We start from the raw sequence: 12,500 nt of genomic DNA, 5'->3' as shown, positions 1-12,500 counted from the left end.
TGAAGAGATTAAATGGAGACTTTGCTCAGGTCAGGTTAGGTGTCGTTCAGGAAGCTTTGCCATTCATTGTAACGTCGCTTCTCTGATGATATTTATTGTTGTTTCTCATTGGTCAGTTTTCAGTTGTCTAGAATTTTCCTTTGGCGTTTCCTCCTTTCCCACATTTCATATATCACTGCCTTGGTTTCTTGAATTACTTCCTTAAAAAAACAGGTCTCCGATGGTGTTCTCTTCCTTCGTATTTAGTATTTCTCTTTGCATTATTTTCGTTCTTTCATTGGCATAAGCTGGGCACTGTAACAGGAAGTGGGTTTTCTAATTAACCACTTCAGTACTAAGATGCATTTTTACTATGAGTTTTGATTACGATTTGATTATTTTATTCACATTAGGTAGCGTCTTTGGAGGCCAGAAGATTAATGGAAACAGTCTTCACTATTTCAAACCACCAAAATAACAAATAGTAAGCAGAATGAAGATGGAAGCGCGTCATGGTACTGAAGGGATTAATGGTTGGAATTATCTAAGTGTGGTTCTTGTTTTTAGAGAAGCATTGCGATAGTTATACAAATCATACTATTAGACCGTGTTAGAGCTGGTGACACAGAGGATAATGTAAATGCAGTCGTTAAAAGTTGAGTTTTCTTCGGATAACAATTGTGGTTATGTTCACGGAAAGCTTAATGTACATGCACACTTTAATTATGAGTATTATCCAAAAAGTTAGCATTTCTTCTTTAACCCTTTCAGTACTGGAACGCATTTCTACATTGAGTTTTGAGTATGATTAGACTATTTTATTATGAGTTTATGGAGGTTAGAAGATTAATGGCCAGTCTTCACTATTTTAATTCTCCAAGTAAGTTTCTAAAGCTTTATAAAATTACCAAATAGTAGGTAGAAGAGATATGAAAAAATGACATGATACTGAAGAAGTTAATATGTAAAGAAAACAATAACATAGCAAAGAATTTCAAAGATGATTAGTTTTTCTTGATATCTTTTTTTAATCATACTCTCAAAATAAAATAAAAAATTGTCAGTGGCACCAGCGGAAAAATAGAAATAAAAGAGCTCTCTACCTCAGTTCAACTTTAATCAGCTTTCATAACTAATTTTACCTGTGTACGTAAAACTCATCGTATTACTTAAATAGTTCATGCTAATTAAGTCGCATATAATAGCACTGATTAACTGCCTTCACATTTCGCGTGGTATTTTGGATCTAATTCCTCCAAAAAACACCTTTACCTGGTCCAAGTTAATTAAGAAGTCCTATCACCGTGGCAGGTTGTTAGTGGGTGTGTTATGTAATCTGTATGTTCGTGTGTTCGTGTGTTTGTTGGTGTGATAGCTCTGTTTGTCTTTCTTTTCTTTATTTTTGTTTGTCTGCTTGTGTCTCTGTTGGTGTGTCGTTGTTTTCTGTTTGTCTGTCTTCGTTTTCTTTTTTATTAATCGATCACTTTTTTTTATGCCTGTTTCTTGTCTGTGCGTGTTTGTAACTTGTAAATGTATGTGTATTTCTTTTTATTAGCTAGTGTACGAGTCTCTCTCTCTCTCTCTCTCTCTCTCTCTCTCTCTCTCTCTCTCTCTCTCTCTCTCTCTCTCTCTCTCTCTCTCTCTCTCTCTCTCTCTCTCTCTCTCTCTCTCTCTCTCTCTCAGAAAATAAGCCAATCTCTTTACTTTGATTAGTACATCCTGCAACAACATCAAAAGTCAACTAAGAGATTAACAGTTTAACTCCGGCTCGGTGCACAGTCTTAGATGGGCTGCCGTGAAGGATTACGCTATGGGTGGGAACAGTAGCAGGTGGAGATGGAAAGAAGGTGGATAAGGCGAAGGAGTTACGCGAGAGTAGTAACACTGGTAGGGAAATGTAGAGTAGTAGTGGTGTGGGGTGCGTGGATGTTGTTTTAGTAGTTAGAGTTAGTTTGTATTCGTAATGATATTTGAAGCAGTCTATCATTGGCTTAAGATTATGTGTTTTTTTTACACGAATAGATTAGTAAGGCGGTGGTAGGGAAGGAGATGCAGAGTGATAGGGAGAGCGTGGATGTTGCTTTACTAGTTAGTGTATTGGTGATGATATTTGAAGCAGTATATCATTGTACCAAGATTATGTGTTTTATTACGAGTAGATTAGTGACGCAGAAGTTGGGAGAAAGTGGTAGTGGTGTAGAGAGCGTGGATGATTTTTTTTTTTTTACGTAGGGAAGAGGGCCAGCCAAGGGCAAAAAAAAAAAAGAAAGTTAAAAAAAGGCCCACTTGAGTGCTGGCTCTCTGAAAAGTGTAAAAAGTGCCAAAACCGTCAGCCAGAATTAGGGGAGCAAATGCCTCGATACCTCCCTCTTAAAAGAAGACAAGTTGTAGGAATTCAGAAATACAGATGCAGGGAGGGAGTTCCAGAGTTTCCCAGTCTATCATTGGTTTAAGATCTATGTGGTTTTTTTACGAGTAGAGCAGTAAGGCGGTGGTTGGGAGAGAGATGTAGAGTGGTAGAGAGAGAGTGGATGTTATATTACTAATTAGTTAGTACTCGTAATGATATTTGAAGCAGTCTACCATTGTATTAAGATCTATGTGATAATTTTTACGAGTAGAGTAGTAAGACAGTGGTAGGGAGATGTAGAGTAGTAATGGTGCGCAGAGAGTGGATGTTGTTTTATTAGCTAGAGTAGTCGTAATGATATTTAAAGTAGTATACCATTGTCTTAAGATCTATGTTTATTTTTTTTTTTACGACTAGAGCAGTAAGGCGGTGGTAGGGAGGGAGATATAGACTAGTAGTGGTGTGGATGTCGTTATACAGTAGTTAGTGTACTCGTGATTATATTTGAAGTAGTACATCAATATCTTAAAAAAATTATTGTATTACCAGTGTGCGGCTTTTTTTTTATTTCATTTTTTTTATTTACACCATGTGGGTTTTTCACGGGAATTTATGGGCTAAAGGAGGTACATTTTTTGGGGTACCTTCTATCTCAAAGCCACCCGCTAGGAAACCGTTGCCCCGAGTGAGGAAGCCCAACCTACACTTGTACCCTGGACAGGATTCGAACCCGTGCGCTTGGAGACCCCTCGGATCCCAAAGCTCGCATGGTTCCACTGTATTTTGCTTCACTGCTAATGCTACTATGTTTCCTCCAGGACGTTTAAATCTAGAGATCTGAAGGAAATTTTTGCGTAATATGGCAACACTTTTCCTTAACCCTTTCAGTATTGAGACGTATTTTTACCATGAACTTTGGGTATGATTAGACGATATTATTTACATTAGGAAAGGTCTATATAGGTCAGAAGATTAATAGCCAGAATGTTCTCTCTTCTAATCCCAACATAAGTTTCTGAAGCTGTATAGAATCACCAAATAGTAAGTAGAATGAATATGAAAACGTAATTTATGGTATTGAAGAGGTTAATCTACCGCTGATAATCTTGAAAACTCTATTGAAGTCCATTCCCTCACAAAGAGTTTTTTCCCAACTGCCATATAAAATAACGCTGTCCTATATGTTCAGAATCCTTATTAATCCTTTCAGTACCAAGAAGAGGTTTTATATTCATTCTGGTTACTGTTTAGCGATTTCAAACAGCTTCAGAAACTTATGTGGAGATTAAAATAGTAACAACTCTGGATATTAATCTTTTTGATCTCCATAATGCATGTAAAATAATCCAATCATATTTCAAAATCATGGTAAAAAAGTGTGTCAGTATTGAAGGGGTTAAACTATCACTGGAAATGAGATAAAAGACTTGAAAATGATTAAAGAAACGTTCTCTATTGCCTGTTACAAATATTCAAGGTAACACGATGAGACGTTTCAGAATAATGTGCCAGTCCGCCATTAAAAAACATGGTCATGATATCATTAATGAAAAAACTCTTTATTTAGAATTCCATGCATATTTTCGAGACTAATAATGCATGTTTGACACAGCTCGTATTGCAAACCTTAACATTCCAACTCCATTATAATCATTTACTGCTTGGATTCCTTGTAATATGTTAACTTTAGCGCATACACGTAAGAGGCGAAAGGAGTAATGTCAGAGTGGTATAAACATTTAGAATCTGGTGGAGAGTGGAGGACCTTCGTGGAATAAGAGTAGAAAAAATAACTCATACACCCCGTAAATATAGCTGCAGTGTGTCCGTTTTCTTTGGTGCAGGTTCTTTCGGGAGACTAATTCACTTCTATTATTACTGCCTCCTGTGCATATGTGTGTTTGTATGGCAGTATTCCTCGATTTCTCTGTCTCTGTCTCACTCGTTTCCCTTCCTGTAGTGTTTGATTTGATTAGTGTGCGTGTGTGTATAGTCTCTCTCTCTCTCTCTCTCTCTCTCTCTCTCTCTCTCTCTCTCTCTCTCTCTCTCTCTCTCTCTCTCTCTCTCTCTCTCTCTCTCTGTCCAATCACCTTACTCTCACCATTAGTTTTCATCTCCACCAGCAAACTGTATCAACGTCTGAAGCAACTTTCTTTCACCACCTCGTTGCTTTTCCCTAAGGAGAGCAAAGAATGTGTGTGTGTGTGTGTGTGTGTGTGTGTGTGTGTGTGTGTGTGTGTGTGTGTGTGTGTGTGTGTGTGTGTGTGTGTGTAGGGAGACAAATAGAGGAGTCAGGTTGAAATAATTGAAATGGCCTCACTGCAGTAGAGCGCCCATTCTCTCTCTCTCTCTCTCTCTCTCTCTCTCTCTCTCTCTCTCTCTCTCTCTCTCTCTCTCTCTCTCTCTCTCTCTCTGTTACGTTCTTGGTCTACAAACTTGCGTACTTATAATACAAAAGTGAAACCGAAAATGAAAAAAAATTAAACTCAAAAATGTATGGGAGAAAAATGCAACCATACAATTGATTCCCTCCCTCCCCTCCCCTTCCCCTCTTCCCCTCCCTCTTTCCCCATCACCTGAGGACTTAAGGGGATTAATAGCAGGATAATGGTAACTAATCCTACTTTTCTACGTAAGGATCGTAAGGATGGGATTAGGATTATGTCGTGTCTTATCCTGTGGTGGTGGTGGTGGTGGTGGTGGTGGTGAAGGAATATTAGTACATGGTGATAAAGATGGAAAAAAGAAGGGAAAATAAGCGTAGGATGCTTTAGATTAGGAAGGAAGATTGTGATGTTTATAATTTGAAACATGTGTGTGTGTGTGTGTGTGTGTGTGTGTGTGTGTGTGTGTGTGTGTGTGTGTGTGTGTGTGTGGCTGTCAAGGTCATTTGTGTCTTATTATTTCATCTCTCTCTCTCTCTCTCTCTCTCTCTCTCTCTCTCTCTCTCTCTCTCTCTCTCTCTCTCTCTCTCTCTCTCTCTCTCTCCTCTCTTACCACCACCACCACCAGTACCACCACCACCACCACCACCACTACCACCACCACTTCTTGTTCTACTAATACCACCACCACCACCATGAGTGTCTTAAGCTCAAGGACTACTTACAATCTTTTTTATTATTATCTCTTCCCTTAATAAAGTCCTTAGCATCAGAGAGAGAGAGAGAGAGAGAGAGAGAGAGAGAGAGAGAGAGATCGTTGTAGACATGAAACGGAAAGAAGATTAAAGGAAAAGAAACGAAAAATGAAGTAAATAGAAGAAAAATGAAAGAAAAAATAGAAGGAACGGAAAAGGAAATATGAGAAGGAGATAAGGGAGGAAATGGAGGAAAAAGAAAGAGAGGAGGAAAGAAAATGCTAAAGGGAGAAAGAAGAAGGGAAAGTTAAAGAAGAGAGATATTGTCGTGGGAGGCTTGGGAGAAAGGAGATGAGAGAGAGAGAGAGAGAGAGAGAGAGAGAGAGAGAGAGAGAGAGAGAGAGAGAGAGAGAGAGAGAGAGAATAGGTTTGAATGAAGTTAAATGAAGCTAAATTGAGTAACTAGAAGAATTGAAAAGAACAAAGGAAGAGAAAAATAGAAAAAGAAAGGGAAATGGAAGAAATTATGATAGTGTTTATCTTATTATCAACTTCGATAACCGTAATGAAAGTTGTCAAAAGTCCCTTAGAACACACACACACACACACACACACACACACACACACACACACACACACACACACACACACACACACACACACACACACACACACACACACACACACACACACATTAAAACAAGGACAGACTTGATTAAACATCACACGCAACATTTTTAACTTAAACGCACACACACACACACACACACACACACACACACACACACACACACACACACACACACACACACACACACACACATAAGCCAAACATTCTCCATTAAAGTAAGAAACATAAAAAAAACTAAATATATTGAAATACCAAACGGGAAAAATGAAAACTGAATAAAAGTGAGAAAATTTACTGTAAAGTTTCGCTCAAATATTCCAAGAAGCCTGACACATTTTCCCCCAAAATAATGTGACTCGCTGAGAATGGGATAGAGGAGAGGGGAAAGAGGGGAGAAGGAAGGCAGTTGGATTGGCGCAGGTCAGGGAGGAAGAGGAGGAGGGGAGGAGGAGGAGGAAGAGGAGGAGGAGGAGGAGGAGGGTTTAGGAGAAAGGTAGATGTGGTGAGAGAAAAGAGGAAGGATGAAACTAGAGGGGAAGAGAGAGTAGGTAGAAGGGATCAGCGATGAGAGAGAGAGAGAGAGAGAGAGAGAGAGAGAGAGAGAGAGAGAGAGATTCATCCATGTTTGCTTATTTTTTATTGATTTTTTCTTTTAATATAATATATTTTTGTGTATGTTTCCGTGAACTATTGTTACTGCATTGTGTAAGCTCTCTCTCTCTCTCTCTCTCTCTCTCTCTCTCTCTCTCTCTCTCTCTCTCTCTCTCTCTCTCTCTCTCTCTCTCTCAGTATTTATTACCTTGTTGCTCGGACATGTTTATTGACTTTGTGAGCAAAAAAATGCCATGTATTTTGTGTTTGTTTTTGTACTCTTACCCTCCCTTTACACACTCTCTCTCTCTCTCTCTCTCTCTCTCTCTCTCTCTCTCTCTCTCTCTCTCTCTCTCTCTCTCTCTCTCTCTCTCTCTCTCTCTCTCTCTCTCTCTCTCACACACACACACACACACACACACACACACACACACACGTACAACCTTAAAACCCTGGCCTTCGTTTCATCACCACCACACTCACTCTGCCTCTCCCTTCCCTCTCTCCCCCACCACCACCTCCCTCACCACCACCACCACTTCCCCCACCCTGGAGACGCCTGCTAACCCTTCCTCAGTATCTCGTTGGTGTTGGCGGGACGAGTGTGGTGTCTGGGTCTAAAATTCTTCATATTAGAACTTCCACGTTACTTCCATCATCTACTTGCGATTTACCTACGACTCACCTGGTGTCTTGAAAGGAGAAACTAATTAACCTGAAATTTCGTTTTTTTTCGTGATTTCGTGATTCCGAGCCGAGCACGTGACTTATTGTTGTTATTGTTATTTTTGTTCGATTTCACGTACTTTATTTTTATACGTTCGAAGTGATAACACGTCTCTGTGATTGTAATAAAGTGTTATAGTGAATTTGTTGCCTGAAAAGCTCGTGAGGTAGTTGCTCACGAAGGTAAAGGCGAGGAGAGGGAAGAAGTGAGTAGCTCTCGACTTGCTTCATCAGCTCTGGAAAGGCGACGTAGAGGAGAGCAATGATTGGTGGGGAATAAAAGAGCCGCGGTCAGAGGGACGGAGCGGCTTTATCTGCTGTGAATATCAAGGTACTGTTTTGTGATTACGTTTGTGTGTGTGTGTGTGTGTGTGTGTGTGTGTGTGTGTGTGTGTGTGTGTGTGTGTGTGTGTGTGTGTGTGTGTTCATTTCAGCATGTAACAAAATCTTTAACTTTACCTTACTTAACCTAAGATAACTTGAAATAATCTAAATTAATCCACACAGTCAAAACCTAAATTAAACTAATCGCCAATTTAATGAAAGCAACTTAAAAATATGGTAATAAAAACTAACAAAAGCTTAACCTAGCATGGTGTAACATAATATAGCAACGTAACCTAACTTAAACTGACCTCTCCTAATTAAACCTACCCAAATGTAACCTAATCTAATCTAATACAACATCACTTAAACTAACCTAACCTAATCCTATATAACACATACTTAAAAACACAACGCGATACAGATCTAATGAAACCTAACTTAACTCAACCTAACCAAACAAAACCTAGCCAATCGTAACTTCATACCCAAAAACCTAACCTCAACTAACTTATTCTAGCTAATCCTAACCCATTCTAACCAAACACAATGCGATCCAGCTCTAATGAAACCTGACTTAGCTCAACCTCACGAAAGAAAACCTAGGAAATCTTAACCTCAAACCCTCAACTAACTTTCTCTTAACATTGCTTTCCTTTGTACATTACCCAATACATTAGTAAGAGGAGACAGTAGATTCATAGTCACTTCTACCTCTAATGAATATAAATGTTCTTCTTACGTATATATGTATAGGAGAGGGAAAAAGTGTCTACTGATTCATGTGTTTGCGTCTGCACTGTTTGTCGTATAATAAATTTTTGATGTTGGCAAAGATTTTATGAAACAAAAGAAGAACAATATTTCACGTGAAGTTGATGTACATGGTGGTGTCTCCCCGCCAAGATGTGTGTGTGTGTGTGTGTGTGTGTGTGTGTGTGTGTGTGTGTGTGTGTGTGTGTGTGTGTGTGTGTGTGTGTGTGTGTGTCTTTCTGTGTGTGAGCGAAGGGAAAGAGAATAAAGGGCAAGTAGAGAGAGAGAGAATAAGAGATAGATAGATAGATAGATAGATAGATAGAGAGAGAGAGAGAGAGAGAGAGAGAGAGAGAGAGAGAGAGAGAGAGAGAGAGAGAGAGAGAGAGAGAGAGAGAGAGATTACAGACGTGACGTAAAGGAGTAAGAAGATTTATGAGAGGCGCGAAGGGAAGAATATAAAGGGGTAGGAAAAGAAAAAAAGAAAAAAAAACTGCAAATGGTGCAAGGAATACAAAAATGTAGAACACACACACACACACACACACACACACACACACACACACACAGCGTAGTGTAGTGGTTAGCACGCTCGATTCACAATCGAGAGGCCCGGGTTCGAATCCCAGTAAACGGCGAGGCAAATGGGCAAGCCTCTTAATGTGTGGCCCCTGTCCACCTAACAGTAAATAGGTACGGAATGTAACTCGAGGGGTTGTTGCCTCGCCTTCCCGGTGTGTGTTGTGTGTGTGTTGTGGTCTCAGTCCTACCCGAAGATCGGTCTATGAGCTCTGAGCTCGCTCCGTACGAGGGGAAGACTGGTTGGGTGACCAGCAGACGACCGAGGTGAATTACACACACACACACACACAGAGAGAGAGAGAGAGAGAGAGAGAGAGAGAGTCTAAAATAAAAATTCGAAATGTTTTAGGTACGTGCTTTGTAGAAATATTTATTCTTGTGACTCATTCTCATTAGTTCCTTAGTCATGTACGTCACGCGTCTCCTCCAATGAGCAGCGTTCTGGTCTGTGACGTCACGAGTGTTAGCCAATGACCTCCTGCTTCTTGTATGACGTCACGAGGCTTATCCAATCAGTATTCTTCTCTATCATGACGCCCGAACGATGAGAAAATTTGAGAGATCTTGCATCTTATTAGCAACACTCACACACACACACATTAAGGCATAAACATATAAAGGTGATTGAATTTTATATACACATGCAAAAAAAAGCAACACACACACACACACACACACACACACACACACACACACACACACACACACACACACACACACACACACATTAAGGCATAAATCTATAAAGTTAATTGACTTTCATATACACATGCAAAAAAAAAAAAATTGTTTATATACTTTGCGATTTACAGTTTTTAATTCATCAGTCTTTTTTTTCCTTTCTTTTTATATCATCTCATTTATTTTATTTCCTTGATGCAATCTCTAACACTTTCTGGATGCTCTTGTTTTGTTCCTTTCTAAGACTTGGTTTCAAAAGAGGAGCATTAACAATTTCATTTTGCATCTTTATTCAACCAATTTTGACTCATTAGGACTGTTACGTCTACGATTTACTTATTCATTTATCAACCTGTACATATTTCCCCCTTGACTCTTCTACATGACATGAAGAAAAGGAAACAAAACAAGGATGATAACAATGAAAAGATAAATAGATAAAAAGATCGACCAATTTTGACTCATTAGGACTGTTACGTCTATGATTCACTTATTCATTTATCAACCTGTACATATTTCCCCTTGACTCTTCTACATGACATGACGGAAAGGAAAAACAAGGATGATAACAAATAAACAGATGAAAAGGTAAATAAATAAACAAATAAGTAGATTAACCAAAAAAAAAACAGTGAATCTAATTTGGGTAAAGACATGATGAAGTGTGTGTGTAATTAGTGAAGTTCAGGTGAGATAATTACATCCGGCGCGGCTCCACAGGTGAGACTCACGTGGCTGGGGTGTTCCGGCTCGGTGGGGGTGTTCTTACCTGGTGTGGAGGGGGTACCTAAGGGGCGTAAGGGAAGGAGGGTTACTTGTTAGTTGAAGGATGTGTTATGTGTTTATGTTAGGTTATTTTTTGTTCATTATTATTCATATGTTAGTTGGTCTGTAGTATTGGTGGTGATAGTAGTAGGAGTAGTGGTGGTGGTGGTGGTGGTGGTAATAATAGGAGTAGTTGTGATGGTGGTGGTGGGGGTAGTAGTAGTAGTAGTAGTAGTAGTAGTAGTAGTAGTAGTAGTAGAAGTAGTAGTAGTAGTAGTAGCAATAGTAGTGGTGGTGGTTGTAATAGTGGTGGTGGTGGTGTAGTAGTATGTAGCAGTAGTAGTAGTAGTAGTAGTAGTAGTAGTAGTAGTAGTAGTAGTAGTAGTAGTAGTAGCAGCAGCAGTAGTAATAGTAGTAGCAGTAGTAGTAGTAGTAGTAGTAGTAGTAGTAGTAGTAGTAGTAGTAGTAGTAGTAGTAGTAGCATGTTCGTAGAAAATATGGTTTTTTAGTTAGTGTTTCTTTACTTTCCTCCTCCTTATCGTCGTTTTCCTCTTCCTCCTCCGCCTCCTCCTCCTCCTCCTCCTCCTCCGCCTTGGAAATGATAGAGTAACATCCCTCGCTACATATTTCATCGCGTGACGAGGATGTGCAGAGGTGAAGATTGTTGTTATTGTGTATACATAGGAAGGAGGGTTTACACACACACACACACACACACACACACACACACACACACACACACACACACACACACACACACACACACACACACACACACACACATACATACAGATTTGGGTCACGTTTGTTTATATAATGTCAGAAAACGAAATTAGTGTTTTCTCATCGAAACGAAAAAAAAAAAAATACAAACTAAGATAGCAAAACCCGAAATAAAAAACACTCTAGACGAAACAAAAACGACATGAAAATACAAAATAATAGAAACGAAATAGAGAAAAAAATTGAAACAAGAAGAAGAAATACAAGAGAGAGAGAGAGAGAGAGAGAGAGAGAGAGAGAGAGAGAGAGAGAGAGAATGAGAAAAGAGAACTCACACCTTCGCCTTTCCCGCTTGGCACATTTACCTGAGTTTTTGTAATTGTGTTTTCTCATTTTTTGCAATATTTTCTACGAGGTTGATTTACGAGGTGAGTCATTGGTGCTGTCAGCGAGAGAGAGAGAGAGAGAGAGAGAGAGAGAGAGAGAGAGAGAGAGAGAGAGAGAGAGAGAGAGAGAGAGAGAGAGAGAAAGAGAGAGACGTTCGTTCGATACTAATTGATAGACTGAAAAGTAATAAAGAACTGCTGACTGAGAGAGAGAGAGAGAGAGAGAGAGAGAGAGAGAGAGAGAGAGAGAGAGAGAGAGAGAGAGAGAGAGAGAGAATCAGAATCAGAATCAGAGTTTATTTGCATTTGTTACAATGGTTATTAATTATACATAAAAATATATGTAGTATATGCACTTTCCTCTCAATTAATTAAGCCTAGAGTTAAAAATTAAAAACACTAAAAACACTAAGAACACACTAAAAAACACTTTAAAAACACTCGGTTGTGCTTTGTACAGTCCTACCTATACATGAATAGTGAAAAATTAGTAAATGGCGTATTATCTCTACGTATTGTTTAGTAGAAATACTTTCAGGCGTTTTTTGAACATCGAAATATTATTCACACCAGTAATATTACCAGGTAAGGTGTTTCAAAATTTAGGGGCCATTATTAGGTGTGAGTTTCTGGTGATGTCAGTACATAAAGATGGTCATTCTGCCTGGTGTTTATTGTTCTAATGTCATTATTGGTTGGAAGGTGAAACAGCCAGGAGGGGAAATTCCCTTTTACAATATTGAACACCAAGGTACCGAGTTCGAATAAATATTTATCTTTCATTTTAACCATTCAAGTTCGTTTAAAATTGGAGTTGCATGGTCGTGTTTTTTTGCATTACCAATAGCCACTTTGGCTGCAAAATTCTGTAATTTCTGAGCTCGTACTAATTGTGTTTTATTACTAGCTCCCATATTTTAATACAATAAT

The 12,500-nt window shown here is 39.0% G+C and overlaps 1 protein-coding gene across 14 annotated transcripts in view; it reads left to right on the top strand.

The window, feature by feature from the left end:
* The window catches only part of LOC123507831 (potassium voltage-gated channel subfamily KQT member 1-like), a 428,798-nt gene that overhangs the window by 72,989 nt on the left and 343,309 nt on the right, over positions 1-12,500 (top strand). Inside the window, exon 1 of one of the 14 annotated variants that reach the window (XM_045261077.1) lies at positions 7,212-7,687. The exons of the other annotated variants lie outside the window; for them this stretch is intronic. The gene's annotated coding sequence lies outside the window, so the exon portion shown is untranslated. Of the gene's footprint in view, positions 1-7,211; positions 7,688-12,500 lie in introns of those variants that run through there. 14 annotated transcript variants of the gene reach the window in all.

The sequence above is a fragment of the Portunus trituberculatus genome, chromosome 23, assembly GCF_017591435.1.
Source record: "Portunus trituberculatus isolate SZX2019 chromosome 23, ASM1759143v1, whole genome shotgun sequence".
In the NCBI taxonomy this organism is placed as follows: Eukaryota; Metazoa; Arthropoda; class Malacostraca; order Decapoda; family Portunidae; genus Portunus; species Portunus trituberculatus.
The sequence above is the reverse complement of the archived record's forward strand: the minus strand, read 5'-3'. Positions and strand labels throughout refer to the sequence as shown.